At 39.4% G+C, this 21,989-nt stretch overlaps 1 protein-coding gene across 1 annotated transcript in view; it reads left to right on the top strand.

Annotated features, from left to right (window-relative positions):
- The window catches only part of LOC307043404 (uncharacterized protein), an 86,451-nt gene that overhangs the window by 36,530 nt on the left and 27,932 nt on the right, over nucleotides 1-21,989 (top strand). The gene's annotated exons all lie outside the window — the stretch shown is intronic.

Raw genomic sequence — 21,989 nt, 5'->3', positions numbered from 1 at the left:
TCTTGTAGCCAGCACACACACATCTCCTTTATGGCCCTTTGTCCCTGAGTCCATCTTCCCCCCTTCAGGTTACCACACACAAGTTAAAAGTATGTTTTAAGATATAGTTGTTATAGTTGGCTAAATATACGTAATACATGTTAATTACTTTCATATCAATAATAACGAGGAACACATTACCTATGCTCTTAAGCAGTATTAGAGATGCTTTTCAAATAGTCAAACTTCACACAGGCTTACCTATGGAGAACACACTCATTTGTCCTATAGCCCCTCCATTTGTTTGAGCTATTGTTCACATCTTTACTTCAAATAAAAGGTTTCACATTGTATATTTCCAGCTTCCTTTACACATACTGTTATTATTAATACAAAGTAACCAACCACACACCTCTATTGAAAACAAGTCGATTCCCCTGACAATTGACATTCTGAAACTCCTCGGAATGCGCTCCCTCCCCCAGCTCTCTCGTCCCTGTCATAAAAAACTGCTTCCATTTCATATAGAGTAATAAAAGATGTTTAAGCTAATTTCTCCACAATGTTTGTAGCCATTTAGTACCCACACATGAAAGAACAAGAACAGAGGTATAGTTGACCAGTAATCCTGTAGCACTTATATTTACTTCAATGAAAACACACACACATCTGCTACAAGATTGTGTAGCGCACACCCTTCTTTTACGAGGGAAACATTCCAGAGTCTTGGCCCTATTCCCAAATAAGGGTGTCCCATGCTCCCATCTCTTCTCTAAGCACAAGGACTTCACCTCAATATATTGGGGGAGGGAAAAGATACTTTGTCCCTTCAAATTTAACACACATGAATATATATAAGGTGACATTAAAATGAATATACCAGATTTAACTTTCCTGCCATAACACGTTACTTTAATCCTTCAAATAATTCAAATAATCCTTCAAATAATTCAAATAATCCTTCAATTCCCCCTTTTTGGTCTCGCATTAACGAGACCAACACACATAAGACATTTGAAACAAAACTACTGTCCTTCTTTAATACTGTGTCCGTCCCCCTTCATTAAACCCTTGAGAACAGAAAACAACCTCCAATGACAATGAAGAAACTATCAGAGTGAGAGCCTGAGTGCCAGAAAGCAGCATCCTTGCGTGTTGTTGAATCATCAGGACCCCCCACCCCCCCCTCCCCCCACCTCCGAAGCGGAATACGCCAACAAAGGCAGCTGATAGGGAGGGGGAGATGCGGCCTTTCCTTCAAAGGTGGAACTGATGAATCTGATCAGAGAGAAGTAGACTCCTCTGCTGCCTCGAGAAGTCCCCCAGCCCGCTGACGCCTCCTTCCAAGTCGTCTGCTGTAGGGATGTCCGCGAGGTCCTTCTCCTCCAGTCCGCTGATGCCTGCTTCCAAGTCGTCTGCTGTAGGGATGTCCGCGTTGACGATAGCCAGGTCCATCCTGATGTCCTCCAAGGTCCTAGCCGGAGTGTTCCTCGCCGCACACTGGCTCCAGTAGTACCAGATGTCCCCCTTTGCTCCTCGGCGGACGGCATGAGATGTCCTCTGGGTCACTCTGTAGAGGCCGGAGAACCTGGGGTTGAGTCACGTAGGCCTGACGACCTTCAGCCAGACGAACTCCGCTGTGTCGGCCTCCTGCTCCTCGGGTCCCCCTTTTGGCGTCAGCAACCTGTGTGGAGAAATCTGATACCCACCCCTCAAGTCTACGCTCAGTGCTTCTGGGCCCTCAGGTGTTTGACCCACCACTGGTAGGCCGCTTCAGAATTCTAATACTTGGCCTGTGTCAACAAAATAAACCCCAACATCTTCAGGTGAACTAAATAACATATCTCAATAGCTCTGAATTCCTGACAAGCATCTGTGTTATTATAAATGAAATCCTTGAGATCCCATTTAAAATCTAAATATAATATGAACTGCTAATGTTTCTGGTAAAGAAACACACTAATGTTATGGATTAAAAACAACTAAAATCATGATACTGACAAAGTGAATAATTTCCAGGCGAGACTGCTTCTACCTGTCACTGCTTGGATATTATCAAGCTGAAAAATGAATACAGAAATTCAACATACTGTCATCAAATGTCTTTCTATTATGACTTTAAATTAAATGTACATCCCCATAATGATCTAAACAGTCTATGGCTTTTACTTCTTTACCAGGCTAGTTACAAGATGTTGTCTAAATTAAATTCTATCTCATTACATTACTATGTTTTAACTTAGCTGTAATATGTTCTTTCTACATTTCAAACCTCAGTTACTTTAATACCTGTTGAAATATTACAAAATTGTTTTCATTATCCCAGTTCACCTTCTCTGGTATTCTCATTCTGGAATTACCTCTCTCAGTAGCCCCTTGGCCACTGATTCTGCATCTGTGTTACCTGTTATAACTCAATCAATATTAGAAACATGTCAACATTCATCAAACAGTATCTTATCCCCAGATATGGAGCAGGTTAAATCTAAAACTGTCAATCAATGGTCAGATTGAACATCTGAGTTGGGGCGGCAGGTTTCTTCCAGTCCCTAAATGAAAATATCCCACACTCCCCCTTTTTACACATGTAAACATGTGTAATAAAATCCTGTATGGGAAGAAAACCTTCAGGTAACCAGTGGTTATAAGAAAATACCAAACATCATTCACAAAAGTATATCCATCATCGTTCACAGTAAACACTCCAGGGAAAATAAGTGTTCATTTCCAGCTGGCAGTCCTAAAAGAAACAGAATCTTTAGATTTTAGTTTGAGTTTTACATTTGCAAACCGCCAACTCCTGTGGGAATTAGAAACGGGTCACATGTGCGTTTTTCCAAATGTGTGAAATTGTAGGAAACCTGTGTTTCCCATGGAGCTCCAAAATAATGTATTAGTCCAAAGACATGCTCGGTTAGTTATTGTTTTAGAATCATGCAGTTACACTGATCACATGCAGAAATTCATTCACACCCACACTGTCAGGTTGTAAAGTCAAGTTTGGTCAGCCCCAGAGTCAGTCATTGATAGTGCTGTTCTCAAGTCACACTGTCAGTCAGGGTCAAAGGTCATTTGGTCTCAGTTTCATTGGCCATGTGTCGTGCTCTGCAGAGACTTTGATATTTCAGCATAGGCCAGTATCCTTTGTCTACAAAAATCAGTCATATATGGAGCGCCATCATTTATCAATTCACGATTACCACCTTAAGTCAGATATCTCTAACTTGTCATCGGGACGGCTGCTTCCCACATTTCCTGCAACTTGGTACAAAACTCACTTCATAATAGTACTACTACTACTGCAATTTATTTACAACTAAGTAGTACTAAAATGTCTAATAAATGTAATTCAGAAACTTGTGTACATAACTATTATCTTGAGTCAAAACATCACTAGGATCTGTGTAGCTCTGCATTTCATAGCTCATTATACTCATTTATCTTCAATTCTGGTCTACTTAAAAACAATGTTAAACTCTTTAGCAGTGTGTGGAACCTTGGGTGTCCGAACATGCAACCATCACCCTTTACTTTACCAAGGATTAAAAACAGTTTCCATCCTAAAGCCCTCCTATGGTAATAACTATGCCACAATGGTGAAATCAATATTGTAACAAATGAGATCACTACTTTATTCACACATGAATAAAAATCTCTTGAAGAATAATTTATTAATATGATGGAAAGATTGAACAATATGGTTCTACACTGTGCTACTCCAAAACACCCCCTGCTTAAAGTGTAGTGCATATTTCCCTCATGTCTCCCCCTTTAACCCTCAGTGTGTCTTTAGGATGATTTTCTCATTTTACATTAATAGTTTCCTCTTTACTGCTATTTTGAATTTATCAATCGATTAATTCATGGTTAATACCTCTTTTTATCTTTACTTATTTATCAAGTCAATTCAAGTTCTTTAAATGTGGTGTCTTCTATGCGCGTTTTGTGAATAAGTGTGTTTATGTGTAAACTCACTCATTCCCGTTTTCCTTTTCTCCTCCCCTGGTTGTCTCAAGCCGTGACCCCGACCTCCTCACTTCAAATCGACTATGCCAACTCCTCTGATTCTGTCTTCTCTTCAGTCCATCAGCTCTTGAATCCATCCGCTGTAACTGTTTTAGGCAGCCTTTGGCCCAGTCACATCTGCAGCCAACATCATGCCACTGTTCTTGCACTGCTTTGCATTTCATCTCCCCTTTACAGTCTCTCTGCTGCTTCATGGAGGGCGGATTCTGCTCTCATGTCCCCCACTCTGCTCCTGTGCCAAATCTCGTGGCTCAGCTTCATGCCCTGTCTGAGGGACTGATGAGAGTATTTCTGTATGTCAGCAAGCGGTTTGGTTCTGGATGCCTCAGGTGGAGACGGTTCAGCTCCGGTTCTCTGTCTGTTTGATGGAGAAGGAGGAGCCTCCTTTTGGGTTGGGTCTTTTGTCTGCTTGGAGGGACGGGGTCGTAGCCTTTCTAACTCAGAGGGGGAGTCCAGGTCCCGGGACGCATTATCCATAAGAAATCTAGCACACTGAGATTGAATCAATCCAACCCTTTCCACTCTGTCTCTTTCTAATCATACTATCTGTCTTAGTTGCTAAATGCCATCTAAACAACACCATTAATGTCTACTAATGATATTACAAAAACTCCCTCTATAAATTGTTTCATCCATTGTTACATATCTACCCAACCTGACTCTTTCAGGAAACCATTTTCTTCCATAAATTGAAATACCTGTTTCAAGCATCACATATTTCACACACTACGAAAGAACATCTCCATACTTTCTCCAATATTTTAAATCCCACTGTTACTTAGAACAATAGTAAACCTGCAGAGCACACTGATCAGATCACAGTAATATAATTTGACTCAAGTGTAGGCCCATGTCTACTTTCCATTTTACTTATTACTTTTGGTGAATATTTATTTATATTGTCTAAATTCCTTGTCTATGATGTGCAAAAAGTTAGAGTATAAAAATGTGTTTTTCTCAATGTATTTACACTCCACGGATTCTTGAGTTTACTCATCTCCTAGTGTTGTCGTTCCTAAAAATGTTAGCAAACACAAAACTCCCACTACAACATTTATAAATAAATTGATCTAGCAAAATGAACTCTTTTCTAATTCAAAATGTGACAAAAGAACAATGATTTGTCTTTCACAAGATGGTGGTCTAACAGAATGACTCTTGACCTCATGGGGTCAAATAGATTTAGCCATGAGGCGGCTGACTTTAAAATGAACTGGGACAAAGAAACCACATGCATGTGGGTACATTATAGTCTAGAAATATAACACAAAACAACACGACTTAAAAATAATAACAATTCAAATGACTTCTGGTGAAAAGCATGAAGAACAAAACAACTTAATCTACTCTCAATGTTCATGTACACCATCACTGTGTATTTAATCAGTAGTTACCGGTTGTATCCTTAATCAAACTATTTCACCATCTTCACTTATTTTAGGTTACTCATTCAACAATATGACATTCTCCCGAATAGTAGTTAACTTTATATAACTTTTACTCTCTATATTTTAGCAACAACCTTACTTTTCTCTCTCTCTCTGTCTACTTTCCAAAACATCTCATTTCTCCTGACCACAAGTTTCTCATAAATCACCCCTTTGTGTAACCGTGTGAGATGGCTGGAGCAAAACCTCGTGCAGGACCTCTGTCATGCTTAAACATTAACAGATTCCCTCTGACGAACTTACAAAAACCTTCTCTTTACTTTCTACTCTTTTGTTCCTGTATTTAATATAATTTTCCCCTTGGAATATAATTAAGTACAATCCTTAGTTAATGACAAATACCATGAAATTCACAACGCAATGCAACGGTATCAATCAGTTCTCAAAGACTATATTTAAATAGCAGCAAATCATTGTTTCTTATTTATTTCAATATATCTTCCACTTCAAATCACACCTTGATCTGTTAATTTTCTATGTATTTCACTCCAACTTCAGATCACTAGAGAAAAAAGCAAGCAGACACACTCCGGGCTGCTGCTGCTGCTCTCGAGAGGAAAAAGGGTGGGGGGAACTCTCACAGACAAATACTGACACCCCCTTCTCTCTCCCCTGCTGTAGCTCTCAGCCTCTCCTTTGGAAAAGGGGGGCTTCTTTCAACAATTAACACTTCTGCTATCCTTTTATTCAATTTTTCTGCTTGAACCCACTGTCCTCGTAAGCTCTTAACTCACGCTCCTCTCGTTAAAATTCTCCTTTCATTATGACTTCGTATCTATTCATCTGACTTAGGCTGTTTCTGTTACCAGTAAATATTCACAGACTTCATATCTATTGATCTGACTTACTGTCCTTGTTACCAGTAAATATTCACAACACACCAAAGGATATAGTGAGGCCCGGTCACTTCAGAATGACTTTCTGAAGTTTGCGTTACTCTCCTTTGGATCACTTATAACAAATAACTCATCTCCAGCCCCGTCGAGCTGTGGATTCGTTATTTTGGGTCAGTCTTATATGGAGACTTAATACAACCAACTGACTACTCTAGACAGTCTAACTGTGGGGACTCAATACCGCCACTTACAAGCCCGGGACTTCAATACCCTTCTGGCCTGTCGGAACTCGATATCCGATTTTAACAACTAAAACACGCATTTGCATTGTTACTATAAAAAACACTGTAAACTTCGTCTGACAACCCTAAAATTTGGAATATGGTCAAATCACAGGTTTCGAATTAAATCGTGTCTGCTCACCTGGTAGCCTATTGTACAGAGCTCTGTTTGTAGTTGTCAGAAGAGGCCGAGATGTTTAGCCCTGGACTATTCCGTCCGCTTGCCGCTGGTGGTCTCTTCCCCGAAAACACCCCACTCAGAAACGTCGGGTTCACCATTTGTTGGAGATTTGGAGGATGTTGAAAACCAACCTCGTCTCCGCGTGTCGTTTGATAAGCTGGGTGAATTCGGGAAAAAGGAAGGGATTAAGAAACACCAGAATACAAGTTAAACAATAATCTTGCTTTAATGATAAACAGTAACGATACAAAATACAAATACAAAGAAATCACGAAGCACTCTGCAGAGTACTCCGGGCTCAGGTTCTACCACCGTGTGAGACAGGTCTCAGGAACGGCCGGTGAAAAACAAGAGCGCGAACCAAAGGAAAACACAGGCTTTCATACTAAAACACAGGAGGAGGTGTGTGCCTGCTTTCCCCCAGAGGTCATCTTATTGGGAGAGACCAACACATGGCCTGTCGCACCCAATCAGTGCGACACAGCAGAAGAAACCCGGAAACAAAAAGTCTCATTCAGTTTGACGAAGACCAGACACCTTTTGGTGTCTGGTACGAACTTGCTCTCAACAACAAGTTTCCTTATCTTATTTCACATCTTGTAGCCAGCACACACACATCTCCTTTATGGCCCTTTGTCCCTGAGTCCATCTTCCCCCCTTCAGGTTACCACACACAAGTTAAAAGTATGTTTTAAGATATAGTTGTTATAGTTGGCTAAATATACGTAATACATGTTAATTACTTTCATATCAATAATAACGAGGAACACATTACCTATGCTCTTAAGCAGTATTAGAGATGCTTTTCAAATAGTCAAACTTCACACAGGCTTACCTATGGAGAACACACTCATTTGTCCTATAGCCCCTCCATTTGTTTGAGCTATTGTTCACATCTTTACTTCAAATAAAAGGTTTCACATTGTATATTTCCAGCTTCCTTTACACATACTGTTATTATTAATACAAAGTAACCAACCCCACACCTCTATTGAAAACAAGTCGATTCCCCTGACAATTGACATGCTGAAACTCCTCGGAATGCGCTCCCTCCCCCAGCTCTCTCGTCCCTGTCATAAAAAACTGCTTCCATTTCATATAGAGTAATAAAAGATGTTTAAGCTAATTTCTCCACAATGTTTGTAGCCATTTAGTACCCACACATGAAAGAACAAGAACAGAGGTATAGTTGACCAGTAATCCTGTAGCACTTATATTTACTTCAATGAAAACACACACACATCTGCTACAAGATTGTGTAGCGCACACCCTTCTTTTACGAGGGAAACATTCCAGAGTCTTGGCCCTATTCCCAAATAAGGGTGTCCCATGCTCCCATCTCTTCTCTAAGCACAAGGACTTCACCTCAATATATTGGGGGAGGGAAAAGATACTTTGTCCCTTCAAATTTAACACACATGAATATATATAAGGTGACATTAAAATGAATATACCAGATTTAACTTTCCTGCCATAACACGTTACTTTAATCCTTCAAATAATTCAAATAATCCTTCAAATAATTCAAATAATCCTTCAATTGTCGGGGCATAATAGCTAAATGCTGCCTCTCCATGTTTTGTTTTTACTCACGGAACCGATAGCAGACTCGTCCCAGAAGACCTGAGGCACCTTGATGGCTCGTAATTATGTAGGAGTTCAACAATATACTTTGGTCCTAAACCATGTAATGATTTAAAAACTAGCAATAGTACTTTAAAATCAATTATTTAGCCGACTGGAAGCCAATGTTAAGATTTCAGAACCGGACTGATGTGATCCACTCTTTTAATGTTAGTGAGGACACGTGCAGCAGCGTTCTGAATCAGCTGCAGCTTTCTGATGGATTTTTGTGTCAGCCCTGTGAATACACTATTGCAGTAGTCGAGTCTACTAAAGATAAAAGCATGGACAAGCTTTTCTAAGTCCTGTTGTGACATTAGTTTTTTAATCCTTGATATGTTCTTCAGGCTGTACTCAGCATTGAATCAAAATGCACCATAGCTTTAAATCTTAATAAGTTTGTGAGGCGTTTTGCTGAGCAAGATGGTAATCGCCACATTCAGCTGTTATAGGCATGCCAACTTGATGCTCTGCTCACGGATGACTCGATGAGCATAATAAACTGGGATGATGACCTTACGTGTGTAAATATATATTTTTTCTGTTTTATGTCCTGAGAAAGTCAAATAAGACGGTGTGTAAAACTTCACTGCCCAGTCAAAAAAAAGTAACCACTTTGATTTAACTAGGCCAGTAGGTAAGGACTTTCCACTGGAAAATAACTTACTGCAGCGATGTTTATGTTGGAGCTGAATACACGTTTTTTAACCCTAACTGATGCAGTTAGTCACTTCTTTAATGTGTGTTCTTTCTGATGTAAAGTCAAGGTTGTAACTGTTTGCAATGAAGTTGTGCGGCGCTGAACTGTTCTTTTGATTATTTTGATATATGATAGTAATTACTTTTCTTTCAAATTTGAAGGAGGGTGAGCAAGCATCTTGTGGAACATTCATCATTAACTCCTCCGAAAAATATAGTTTTTTTAATAATAACACTGAATATGTGAATCATAACAGTGATTGACAGCTAATATCATATTAATTTAGACAAACATCGACGAGACAGTTAATTAATATACTTATTGCAGCAGTCTGCATAGATTTGGTACCCCTGCTGGTCTAAGAGTGAGATAAACTCATTCAGTTATTGTTCAGTTAAAATTGATTAAAACCCTCTATGGTACGCACTATGATGCCATTTGTGAACAAAATGTTTGGAGTGTTTTTTTGTCATATAATAGACCAAATAAACATAATCTAAAGACATTTCAAATAAATAATTATTTGGGGGTACTTTTTGGGGTGTGTTGCCTTGAGGCAACACTGTACCATAATGGTAAGTTATGAAAAAAGAGAGTTATTTTTTCAAATTTGAACAAAATGTATTTAAAAATACATCGGAAATACTAAATAGCCTCAACAGGTTAAATTGCATGCCAATTAAAATGTGAAAATCGTTATTTTTTATATTTTAACAAGATTACATGTCCGAATGTTGCCTGCAGGCAACATTGTACCATTGTGAAACAACCTTTAGGAATAAATACGCAAAGAGCCTACTGTAGGCGTCTTTCATCAAACTTTATTGAGGCATTTGACAAAATAGACTCACTATTGTGGAAATTTATGAAGCAGTTATTGTCAGCAGTGAAGCACAGGTACGTGACACACTTTGGACACTGCACTTTCACTATACCCTTACAGCCAGGGTGTTTGCACCGGCCCTTTTTCTCCACCCACACAGGCCAATGGTCAGTGTGGTCATGATGCACATGTGTTGATGGCACTGATGAGGAAGAACCTCTGTGCTTCTTCTCAGCCAGGTCTCTGTCAACATTACGAGATGGTCTCCCCCTCTTCTTCAAAACTTTCCTCTCGTTGCAAAAGGCAACTTGCAACTTCAGCTTTGAATTTAATCAGGCTGTACACTTCTTTCTTGGAGATGCCACAGCCCTTGCAGTCCCTGGGGTACAAGAGCCACGCATTCACTAGAGTGAAATCCATCATGTGCTACACGATCTTGTGATGCCACTTCCTTGACCTGATCTTTGTTCTGTAGAGAACAATCAGCGAGTCTAGAAGATCCACTCCTCCCATACTTTTATTGTATGCATGCACGACAATTGGGCAGGTAACCTGCAATGTTTCTTTCTTTTTCTTATCCCATCTTTGCACAGATTGTTGGGTTGGCTTTAACATCAAATGTATCTTGGTTAAATTGTAGAGATCTATGATGAATGGTATGCTTTTGAACAGTTTATAACTAAACACACAATACCACAATATCATGGTGAATCCATAATGGTACGGTGTTGCCTCAAGGCAACATTTACAATTGACCATAATGGTACGATGTTGCCTCCAGGCAACATTTGCATTTTAACAAGTTTCCATTACCTAATTAGCAAATTAAGTATATTAAACTATTAGAAATTAAGGTTTACTCACCTATTATTGTGAATACATTTTTTTCCAGACAAGAAATACGCAGGAAATTACGTTTTTAGACACATTTCTTGGAGAGAAATGGCTGAGCTGATCCTTGTGGGAAAGGCAGCAAACAGGGTCTTCAAATTGGCCGCCAGAGAGTCATGGGACAAGTTCAAACACTACTATTGGTTCCTTATGGTCCTGCCTCTTTTTTAAAGTATTGCATCATAATTTGAGATGTATTGTGTGAATGCAAAAGGCAAACAATGGGTATGTTGCCTGGAGGCAACATCATACCATAGAGCAGCGGTTTTTAAAGTGTGAGGCACGCCTCCCCTGGGGGGCGCCAGAGAGCTTCAGGGGAGGCGCAGCGTGAGACACAAAAGAACGAGAAAAAGACGAGTAAAGTGACACTTGCCCACTTGTGGCTGTCTGTGGAGACCGAGTTCCCCCACCTCGCCAAAAAGGCTGTAAAAGGGCTCATTCCCTTCACCTCCACCTACCTGTGTGAGTGCAGGTTTTCCGCATTGACTTTGATCAAAAGCAAGTACCGGTCAAGGCTGCAGCCAGAGGATGATCTGCGTTTATTCCTCTGTGCATCAAAGACGCAGACTCATTGTTCCCACTAAAGTAGGGGTGAGTGTAATAAGGAGGCAAAGTTGACGTTCAGTGTGTTACCGGGAGCATATAAGGATTTATCCACCGTGTTGAAAATGTAAAAAAAAACCATGTCTTGAGAACACGGCGTGCGGAAATATACGGGTCGTACTGCAGCTAAATGTGCCTGTCCTCTGTAAGAAGGTGTCGGCGACTGACATGCAAGGAAGAACGGCTGTCCACAGGCTGTTCCAACTTTAACAACTGTATTAACTTCCAGGGTAGTGTATTGAACATGGAATTGTAATTGGGTGTGTGGTATATTTTCATGCACGAACACGCATGTTCCACAACACACAAACTGAACAACACTAAATTTTCCGATCGCTACCAGCGTCCTTGCGATCTTGTTATAATAACAAGTGCACGTTACTGATGCAATATGGTTGAGACCATTCGGGCTTATTCTAGAGATGTGCAAGGAATAGTCCAAGTAGTGGGGGAGTTTTATACAATATGTTTAAAACATAAAAATAAAAAGGTTTAAAAAAGTTATTGTTTAATGTTTTAAGGAGGTGACGCCACTCAGCCAATCAAATCGGTGCAGTAAGCACGATAGATTCAAACACACACAGGGACACGACAAGAGGAGAGAAACAGTCGGAGTAATTTCAAATGGCGGAAGGTAGACAGCGAAAACAGAGCATTTAATTACATTTTCTCTTACTGGACCTCTTTGAAATGCAATTGAATACCCCTGCATTATAGCAACAACAACAATAATAATAATAATAATAACAGCAATAATAATTGGGAGGGGGGGCGCGGCTGTTCTTATGTTCTCTGAGGGGAGGCTCACCTACCGACACTTTGAAAACCCCTGCCATAGAGGGTTAAATTAATTCTGCCACCTTATATACAGTATTTATATTTAAGGCTTTACTGATGTGCCACAATAATGTCACCAAATGTTATTCAGTTAAAATAAATATTGTGGCTTTCCAAGTTAACATTACAGTAATTTATATGACTGCGATTAAATCAGCATATACTTCTGCCAGGGGATGCCACCCCTGAAATTCTCCTGCCACCCTCTTGCTACCCCATGAATATTTGTCTAGATCCGCCCCTGCAGTTCCCGATGCTCATATTTAACGTGTACAAAAAGATCCCGATATTAATCCATAAACTCCTGCAGCAAACATACAGACAGACAGCTGTAGCTCCAGCAGGAGGAGACCGGAGGAGACCCGCTCAAACTGACGGTGGATGTTTCAAATGTGAACGAGAGGCGCGGACAGTTCTCATTGGCAGGTTTCTTCGATGACGTTTATATTAACCAATCAGGAGTGTTGTGGACTCATTCCAAACATGCCTGACTTGTCTGCCGTGTTCTGGCTGAATTCTATTTCAAGTGCCGTAGCTTTGGCTGTCGGCCAGAATCCGAAAACCATACATTATACTGTAAAACTAAGGTTTATTACTGTATATTGACGACCAATGGAAAAAAAACACAGCAACAGAACACATAAATAAAAAAAGGATAACTGTGACTTATTGTTGAGTACATAACAGTGTGTGTTTTAAACCTTGGTCCTCCCTGTAGAGATTTCTCCACTTTCTATGCTTTTTATTTTTTTTAATGATATTGTCAACTGTAGATGTTTACAATATAGTAAGTTAGGAATTTAATGAAAACATATTTATTTACTTTTGTTTCAACATTGGATATTTTGTGTTTGTGGTGGATTCAATCGAATATTGAGAAAATGATTTATGTAAAAATGTTTTACTTACATTTTACGTTTTTTTTATTTGACTTTTTTTTTTTACAGTTTTATGTTTACCTTAAAATTACAAAGAAATATCTTAAAGTCTTATAATAGTAATACACTTTTATATTACGAGTTACATATTTAATTACGGATAATACTTTTTATTTTACGTACATCTGCATGTATTTTCTGAAAGTGCAAAAATACTGTAAATATTATATAGTACATTTACTGTAAAAAAAAAGAGGAAATAAACGTTATTTGTGGTTATTGTCAAAATACTTAAAATAATGTTTTGAGTTGTTAATTTATAGTTAATATCTGTCATTTTACAGGATTTTGCAAGTTATTTAAAAAAACATGATAATTACTATAAAAATGTACAGTTATTTCCTGTAAAATTACAATCTTTTTTTACAGTGCAGGTACAAACAGCCAGAAAGACGGAGTAAGGTGCCCCCCCAACATTCCAAGCCTATAGCAGCTAAACTAACGTGTCTACATACATGCACTCCCTTAGGATAGGTTGAGGGAAAAGGGTAGCAAGTAACAATTAGGAAACAGAGGTGGAGAGGCACGCGCAGGGAAAAGGTCCCCATTTGAACCTAAATTTGTCAGAGGTAGGAGTGGGTCAGTGACTACGTTCCACACTCCCCGGCCGGGCTAGGCGTTCTCTGCAACCTGTTACCCTCTAATAAACCTTGAGAGGTCATAGAGGGGAAAGGTTTGGATAACGTTTTAAATATAAGATCTAAGTTTTTAGGATTTAAGTAAAAGAGTAAGAACTAAAATGTATAGGTGAAGAGGCACAACGTATCTACGTCAATGCACTATTATTAGATTATTTTATTTTATCACTATAAGCTTTATCAAAAAGGAAGGTCTTAAGCGTACTCTTAAAAACGGATAGGGTGTCTGCCGCCCGAACACAAACTGGAAGCTGATTCCACAAATGTGGAGCTTGATAAGAAAAGGCTCTGGCTCCCATTGTACTTTTAGAGACTCTAGGAACAACCAACAACCCTTTATTCTTGGAACGCAATGCCCTAGTAGGACGGTAGGGTATAATGAGTTCTTTAAGGTAAGATGGCGCCTGCCCATTAAGGGCTTTGTAGGCGAGAAGAAGAATTTAAAATTCTATCCTGTGTTCTATAGGGACCCAGTGTAAGGCAGCCAGAAAAGGAGTAATGTGGTCCCCTGCATATTTTTCTCAAAAAGCGTGGGATGTTGGTTATTTTCTCCATTTAGGATGACACCAAAAGCCTCCCAGACGTTGGATTTCGCTCTTGAGGAAGTGTTATTGAAAATGCTGTATTCTCCGTTATAGAGCTTCACCTCAGCCATTTCGAATGTGGCACGCTCAGTAGCAGATTGATGCGCTGCAGAGGTTATGATTATGCGCGGTCCCGTGGGGGAGTGGTCTGAGGATTTAAACATTAAACAAAATTATTATCATTTTAATATATTTATTATGCAACAACTGCGACCCGACCCGCATCATCTTTGTTTTACCCAGAACCGAACCCGGAAAAAAGCGTTTGAAAAAATACCACCCGCGAATCACTTTTTTTGCGGGTCACCCATCGGGTACACCCGACCCGATGTAGGACTTTGACATAGAGTAGTTCTACCGCAAAGTTATTCTCCGTGGGGACTTCCGGCAACAATCTTGATTCTGATTGGCCAGAAGACTCGAAAAAACATCAGCAAAGATGTTTTATTGAGAAGATGATCACTACATGACAGAAGTTCAAAACCGTTTATGGTCTCGGTACTTCCAGTCCAACACCTACTGCATGCACAGTATTAGAATATCGGGCCCTCAAAATAAAAGTTTGACTTTTATTTGAAAAAGAAAACGTTTCAATTTTTTTTCTTCACTCACACATCTCCCCAGTCCAAACGGGTTGGACCCACCAGTTGAGAACCACTGCTTTAATGCATCAAAATGTATAATCAAAACATATAATTTATTATTCTGAAATAGACAAATCTGCATAATGAGTACTTTTCTTTTGGTACTTTAAGTTTATTTTGATGCTAATGCTTTTGTTCTTTTACTTTGCTCACCGAGAGGGAGGGCGTGGACCCTTGGTGTGAAAACAGCTAGTTAGTTTTGTTTCTACGGTTATGTCTTCTGCTAGCTTGCGCTGCTTTATACGTTTTTTTACAGTCGCAGCTGGCATCTGTTATCATTGTCGTTCTCCCCTAGGGAAAAGTACATTTAGAATTGTACGTACTATTCTTTGTCTCAGGCATCTCTTGGCTTACTCACTCATCAGCTTACCTATATAAGTGTTCATTTATGTGGGACAACAATCCAATAGTACCCAGTCTTACAAAGTATGGTACTTGTTATGAGAGTTTAACAGCTACTGTTATCGGCTGACTTTAAACATTTTCCTGCTCCTTAAACGATCAACCACCAAAACAGATTTATGATGTACAAAAACAAACAAACAATCATACAAGTAAATAGTAAACTTCAATAAAAATGAAAGTAGTCAATATGCTCTCACTTGCTGCTGAGTTTTGGTTTGCCTCTTTCTCAATTCATATTAACTGCATGACAAGTTAGAAACAAACTGTCAGAGCTCCCTGTTCACATCACCTTGAAACTGGCCTGCAGTGGGACACCTTGAGCTTTCTCACAGATGCCAATCAAGACCCTCTGTGTCCCCAGAAGTGAGCATTTTTAGGAAGGAGGGAAAAACGAGAGTTATGGGCTTTTTTATAGTGCAAATTTGTCTCAGTCATTGTTTTTTGTGGCTTTTTAGAAATTCCTTCTGGAACCTTTTGATAAGGAACAGAAATCAGGGTGTCCGCGGGGTCTTAAAAAGTATTAAAAGTTGATAAATCAATTTAGCGAAAATTAAGGCTATTAAAAAGTATTAAAAAGTATTAAACGGCATTTTCCAAGGTATTAAGAAGTCCCACAGCAACGACAACATGAAACACCCTTTAATTTACTGAAATGACATGTCGGGAAACCCCCTCAAGGCGCCCCCATGCATAAAATGCGTAAAATGCTGCTTCTTATTTAAAGTTTCGTTGCCTTGCTCCGCTCTGTGGGGGGGGGGTCCCAAGGTGGGTAGACCGACATATACGCAACGCTCTGGGGGTCCAACGGCTCCGTGTGTAAGCCCTATATGATAATTTTCTGATAACGATGAAATAGCCCGCCTCCCTCTCCCCACGTCTCCTGCTGCTGCTGGGCTGTCAGAAGAGGGGGAGGAAAAGAGAGGCAGGCACCATTTATTAAATATTATTATACAGAGAACAGAGTCGTTATCAATTTGTTTTAAAGCTCAATAAATAACAAAGAAGACCTCTGATCGGCACTTTTCTAATTTTGTATGGAAGATTTAAACTTTAACGGACATGTTGACCAGCGGAACATTTTTTTTAACGGAAACTCTGCCGCACGGTTCCATCGTCCCTTGGAAGTGGCGGAGAGGTGGGTGTTTTGTGGCGGCAGCTGCGCCACTTACAGGCCTGGCATATGTACTACAGCGTTTCCAGCATTTCCAGCGGTCTAGTGTGAACGGATACATTAATGAATCAAATGCGTGTGAACGGAATACTTTTTTGCGTTTGCGTATGTGTTTTACCGTATGCGTCCTCGTGGGACCGGGGTCTAAGCCAAACTATATCCGGTCACAGAGATCTGCTATTTTAAAGTAAAGTCAACACATATCGACCCTAATATAGTCTATATTAAGAACGAGAAAAGTCTTAACATATATATCGTTTTTTGTAAACATATGACAAATGTGTGAGGGTGATGACGTCAGAGCATCGTCCTATGTGCCAGGGCTTAGCCCCAAACAGCCCCAGCCCAATTTAACCCCTGGGTATTTGTGAGGGAGCTCCTATATGGCATTACCCCGCTGAAGCTCACCAAAGTTTAATATATTTCATAGTTCAAAGTCTTGTCAATTGTTTTGTTTTTTGGTCAAATACTGGTTTCTAATGGTTTCTGAGGAGTTTTACTGGAATGAAAGAGCACAGAGTACAGAAGCAACAAAGCAGCATACTGCATTAAACCTGACCTTCACAGAGAGGTTGAAGTTCATGTGCAGAGGAGGCTTCAGTAGTCTGTCTGCACTCTGTTTAGTTGTGCTATCTTACAATCAATATAGTCAATGTGAGGTAAAGTGTGTAACCGGTTAGAACTTAAAGTTGCGATGAGGTCTTAAAATGTATGGAAAGGGTCTTAAAAAAGGTCTTAAAAGGTATAAAATTTGACCTCAGGATTTCTGCATATACCCTGGAAATACACATTTTCTCTTTCATGATTCTGAAAATCAGCATGAAAACCAGCCCAGGGGTGCTGAAGTATTCAGAAAGAGACGGCATTCAATGACCTGTAGACCATGTAGTGTACTTTTAATTTCTTTACAACTGAGCTACAATGGCAAGTACATCATGGAATAGTTGAGTAATCGATGATACACAGGAAATAACTATTTTGATGATTGATGAATCTTTAAAGGACATTTTCATGCAAAAAGGCTGTTTCATCCTCTCAAACAATTTAATTGTATGTGTCTTATATCGTATTAAAGAGAATATGGCTGCCATACAAGGCATTTAATCACCTTGGACTTTGAGAAACTGGGATGGACATTTTTCACAATTTTCTGATTTTTGTATAGACCAAACAGTTAATCAATACATCTACAAAATAATCAACAGATTAATCATTATGAAAAAACGTTCTTCGTGGCCACCTGTGTTAGCTGAAATCATAACTTTGTATCCTTTAAATACATACATGGAGCTGCATTGGAATGTATGTGGCATAAATAATATCTGAATGTTTGTATGTATTTTAAAAATGGACCTAGTCTCTTCAAATAAAGCTGATGATGATATCTATATGTATATAAATGCCTTTTTCTTAAGTATTTCTAGTTTGTCCTACTTGCTGCTGTAACCCTTTATTTTTATAGGGATCAAGGATGAAATACAAATAATGTAATACATCATAAATCTAAGGCAAGTTTCCCTGCCAGCAGTGGTGGAGGAAGTACTCGGATTATTACCAGTGTCAAATTACTCACTTACAAGTAAAAGTCCTGTATTCCAAGCGATACTTAAGTAACTAAAAAGTATTGTTATCAAAATATACTTACATTTCCAAACGTTTAAGTACTCATCATGCAGAATTGTGTATTAAAGCACTATATATATTTTAATTATTGTATTATAAATATTGATGCATTTATATGTTCATCACTTCAATGTTGCACTTTGAAAATAGGGTTAAATTGATTAACTATAGCTTTACCTCTAATAATATATAAAAATGTATTTATTTTATTTATATTCTGTTTTTCTAATCTATTTTGTATTTATTATAGTGAAGTAAATAGTACAACATTTGGCTACAGAATATAGTGGCCTAAATGTTGTACTTAAGTACAGTACTTGAGTAAATGTTCTTTGTCCACCACTGCCTGCCAACACATGTTAAATAAAGTCCTGCTTCATGTAGAAACGTATTCGTTGTAGATAACAGGATTGGACGAGGATTTCTATTGTTTTCTCAAATCCCAGACTCTGCAGACATTTAGTAACACATCTGTCAAACCATAATTAATCCACATTCACAGATAATGTTTCCTGCAACCTGTTGACATTTCCCCTAAAAAGCCCTTGCAACAGAGAACATCTGATAGCTAGAATAAACATTTAAAATGTTGCATTATCATCCTCACAATCCAGCGTCACGCCTCCTCACCTCTAAGTGAAGTTGAGCAAATGGCTCGAAGCAGCCATGGGAGTGTAGTGAACCTTCTGCTTTTATCTCAACAGGAGATTTATTTTAATACCACAAATGCATATTTAGTAACTGCTAAGTGTAGTTAAAAACTATAATGCTAACCTGCTGCTTGGAGATTATGGGCCCTGAATGACATTATGTTTTATCAGAGGGGTGGGTGGATGGGAGAATGGATGTCAAGTGCTCGCCCAGCAGCATGATTTAATATCATACGTAGCAAGTACAATTCCTTTTTGCACTAATGAAAACAATAGCAGCACTAAACACTCCAGCCCACATTTAATTTAATCTATGAGGGATTATCTTCCTCGGCTAATGTCAGAGTGTAAGATGGCCTGTGAATATTAAATACATTTCCTCTGCGGATGCTCCGATAACCGGCGGGATAATGTCAACAGATTTTTTTCTGAGTTTCTTCATATGGGTGGAATTACTTCATGAAACATTTATGGGGAAGCGTTTGCCTTTGCAGACTTTTCCATTACGCTTGAATGTCATGACACAAAGGGGGAGGGGTTTGAGGATAACATTTGTGTTAAGGTTCTTGTGTTCCTTTGGCTTTGGCTAAATGAAAGGGCTTAGCAAATCCATCTTAACCATGACTATACTGCAAGGGGTGAAGGGAGGAGAAACTCTCCCTCAGCATTGTGCAGGATATTATGAGTATTGTCACTCAGCAGGTCTGATTCATTGTGCATTGTCAACTAATTCAATTTGCTTAGTTAGAATAATTTCCATGAGCTTTTCATGGTTAACATATTCTTGTTATTATGTTCTTTTGAGTTTTCCCTTTCCTGTAGTGTGTTCTATAGGTTTTAGCGCATGTAAAGGATCTGCAAAGGCTTAAAACCAAATGTTCCTCCAGAGAGAGTTTCTCTCCCACACAATCCCCATATTGCCTGAAATGCCTCCATTGTAGTCCTTTTTTTACTTCTGTGACAATGACATCACTATGTAACACTTGCGCCTCTATTGGCTAGCGCTCCAACACATTATAGAGTGGCGAAGTCACGCCCATCTACTTCCGGTCCATGGGACCTTATTTCGGAAAAATCATGCATTGAAGTCAATGAAGAGAGAAAACGTATCTTACGATCCCGTTTGAATTGTGCCATGAATTACACATGTTGTAATTGATGTTTGTCAATCTTAAAAAATCATTTCCATGTAAAAAAAGTCACAGTTTGTCGTTGAAATATAAGACTATGAAAAATACGCAACTAGAAAGACTACACATCCCAGAGTCGCGTAAGTGATGTCATAACTGTTTTCCTCCACTAAGAGATAGCTAAGATCAGCGCCATAAGATAGAATCTACAGTGGGGCAAAAAAGTATTTAGTCAGCCACCAATTGTGCAAGTTCTCCCACTTAAAAAGATGAGAGGCCTGTAATTTTCATCCTAGGTATACCTCAACTATGAGAGACAAAATGAGGAAAAAAAATCCAGAAAATCACTGTTTGATTTTTAAAGAATTTATTTGCAAATTATGGTGGAAAATAAGTATTTGGTCAATAACAAAAGTTAATCTCAATACTTTGTTATATACCCTTTGTTGGCAATGACAGAGGCCAAACGTTTTCTGTAAGTCTTCACAAGGTTTTCACACACTGTTGCTGGTATTTTGGCCCATTCCTCCATGCAGATCTCCTCTAGAGCAGTGATGTTTTGGGGCTGTCGCTGGGCAACACGGACTTTCAACCCCCTCCAAATATTTTCTATGGGGTTGAGATCTGGAGACTGGCTAGGCCACTCCAGGATCTTGAAATGCTTCTTACGAAGCCACTCCTTTGTTGCCCAGGCGGTGTGTTTGGGATCATTGTCATGCTGAAAGACCCAGCCACGTTTCATCTTCAATGCCCTTGCTGATGGAAGGAGGTTGTCACTCAAAATCTCTCGATACATGGCCCCATTCATTCTTTCCTTTACACGGATCAGTCGTCATGGTCCCTTTGCAGAAAAACAGCCCCAAAGCATGATGTTTCCACCCCCATGTTTCACAGTAGGTATGGTGTTCTTTGGATGGAACTCAGCATTCTATCTCCTCCAAACACGTCTAGTTGAGTTTTTACCAAAAAGTTCTATTTTGGTTTCATCTGACCATATGACATTCTCCCAATCCTCTTCTGGATCATCTAAATGCTCTCTAGCAAACTTCAGATGGGTCTGGACATGTACTGGCTTAAGCAGGGGGGCACTTCTGGCACTGCAGGATTTGAGTCCCTGGCGGCGTAGTGTGTTACTGATGGTAGCCTTTGTTACTTTGGTCCCAGCTCTCTGCAGGTCATTGACTCGGTCCCCCCGTGTGGTTCTGGGATTTTTGCTCACCGTTCTTGTGATCATTTTGACCCCACGGGGTGAGGTCTTGCGTGGAGCCCCAGATCGAGGGAGATTATCAGTGGTCTTGTATGTTTTCCATTTTCTAATAATTGCTCCCACAGTTGATTTCTTCACACCAAGCTGCTTACCTATTGCAGATTCAGTCTTCCCAGCCTGGTGCAGGTCTACAATTTAGTTTCTGGTGTCCTTTGACAGCTCTTTGGTCTTGGCCATAGTGGAGTTTGGAGTGTGTTTGAGGTTGTGGACAGGTGTCTTTTATACTGGTAACGAGTTCAAACAGGTGCCATTAATACAGTTAACAAGTGGAGGACAGAGGAGTCTCTTAAAGAAGAAGTTACAGGTCTGTAAGAGCCAGAAATCTTGTTTGTTTGTAGGTGACCAAATACTTATTTTCCACCGTAATTTGCAAATAAATTCTTTAAAGATCAGACAATGTGATTTTCTGGATTTTTTTCTTCTCATTTTGTCTCTCATAGTTGAGTTATACCTAGGATGAAAATTACAGGCCTCTCTCTTCTTTTTAAGTGGGAGAACTTGCACAATTGGTGGCTGACTAAATACTTTTTTGCCCCACTGTATCTATATGGCGCTGGCTAAGATAAGATAACTTTAACAAGATGCCTGTGTGCTTAGTACCAGGTTATTATCATACCAGCAATGGGTCTTGCTCATTCTTTCGCTTCCCGTCTGATGAAAGGACCAGGAGTGGCTGGATCAAGTTAGCTACCTAGCTAGTAGCTAGCACGT

The sequence above is a fragment of the Notothenia rossii genome, assembly GCF_949606895.1.
Source record: "Notothenia rossii genome assembly, chromosome: 6".
Taxonomy (NCBI): Eukaryota; Metazoa; Chordata; class Actinopteri; order Perciformes; family Nototheniidae; genus Notothenia; species Notothenia rossii.
The sequence above is the reverse complement of the archived record's forward strand: the minus strand, read 5'-3'. Positions and strand labels throughout refer to the sequence as shown.